Here is a 1,391-nt window from a genome sequence, read left to right as displayed (position 1 = left end):
TTTTTGAAACCTTGTGTATTGCCTGGCTTTTTCCTCTTCAATGTGCTGCTAAAATGTGAAATATGTTGGAGGTATGCTCTTGTTTGCTAAGTTGAAAAATACTGGGAAATATTTAAATTTTTTTCCAGCTGGAATTAGAATGAAATGTTTCCATAAACTCTTGTACAATTTAAATTTTAGGTTAATTTCTGGTGGTAATTTCAAACACATGGTTTTGGTAGGTCTGTGCAAGTTCAAACTGGGAAGGTCTTTTTGAAAAAGGAGAACTGGTGGCTTTTTGAGTCATTTCAGTCACTTGACTATCAAGTGCACACCTCCTGTTTGTGAGAATGTGGAGATGGTAGTGAGGACTTGTCTGCATCATTTGCTTGTGATGACTGTACATCTTTTCACTGTGCAGAACGAAATGAATTTAGGAAAAATGTGACTTTATATGCTACAGTAACTTTGTCCTTGTACGGATTCCATTTTCAACTTGACATTTTTACAACATAAGCCTACAATTTATTCTGATCCTTGGCACAGAAGCAAAATTGATAGGTGATTTTCATCTATACCAGTGTTTTTAGCAAGAGATTTATACTTGCAGCGTTCCTCATCTTTCACTCCTACTGCTACCAATAGAGAAGCAACTAACTGTTCCACTTTAGAAAATTCTCTGGAAGAGAAGTTTTCACTTTGGAACTTTTCCTTCTTTTTTTATTATCAGGAGGCAAAAATCTTTCTCTAGTCATGCCTGGTAGAGTCTTTTCTGACAAGGCTGGAATGGAAACCAGCCCGTAAACCATTGACAATTTGATAGAAGGAGAATGGTGAGAGGCTGTAGACACAGTGTAATTCTATGAGAAGCATACTAAGAAATGTAAAAGAAGTATCAGTATAAATATAAATTGAAACTGTGACAGCTGGAATTAAATGGTTTATTTCCTCCTGTGATTATAGGAAATGCTTTGCAATAAGAAAAAATTATGAGATATTTCTTAATGGAATATTTCTCTTTTCATCTAATAATTATATATTCAAGGATCTGTAGTTTTATACTCTTTCTCCATAACAGTGTCACAGAAAATAATAATTTAATGCAATTATGATTATACAGCAGCATCAAACTTGTACAAGAAATGTAACAGATGAGAGATAGCCTAATGCTTTGGTATCACATTCAGAAAATATTGAACCTTCTTATTTAGCCAGTGTATGTTTATGGCTGAAATTATTTTATAGAGTGGTACACCTGTGTGGGAAAGTAAATTAAATTATGACAGGATTTTCAGACAAAAAAAGAATTATCCAGTGTGTCTTCTATAAGGTTTTATCTCCCGTCATCATCAGAAGATTTCAAATATTTGTTTGTAGTAGGTTTACATTAAGTACTTTTTTTTTTTTTTTTT

At 33.1% G+C, this 1,391-nt stretch overlaps 1 protein-coding gene across 1 annotated transcript in view; it reads left to right on the top strand.

Moving 5' to 3' along the window:
* The window catches only part of DYNC2H1 (dynein cytoplasmic 2 heavy chain 1), a 52,783-nt gene that overhangs the window by 11,863 nt on the left and 39,529 nt on the right, over positions 1–1,391 (top strand). The window lies entirely within an intron of this gene.

Source organism: Meleagris gallopavo, chromosome 1 (genome assembly GCF_000146605.3).
Source record: "Meleagris gallopavo isolate NT-WF06-2002-E0010 breed Aviagen turkey brand Nicholas breeding stock chromosome 1, Turkey_5.1, whole genome shotgun sequence".
In the NCBI taxonomy this organism is placed as follows: Eukaryota; Metazoa; Chordata; class Aves; order Galliformes; family Phasianidae; genus Meleagris; species Meleagris gallopavo.
Note: the sequence above shows the minus strand (reverse complement) of the source record. Positions and strands in the feature narration are given on the sequence as shown.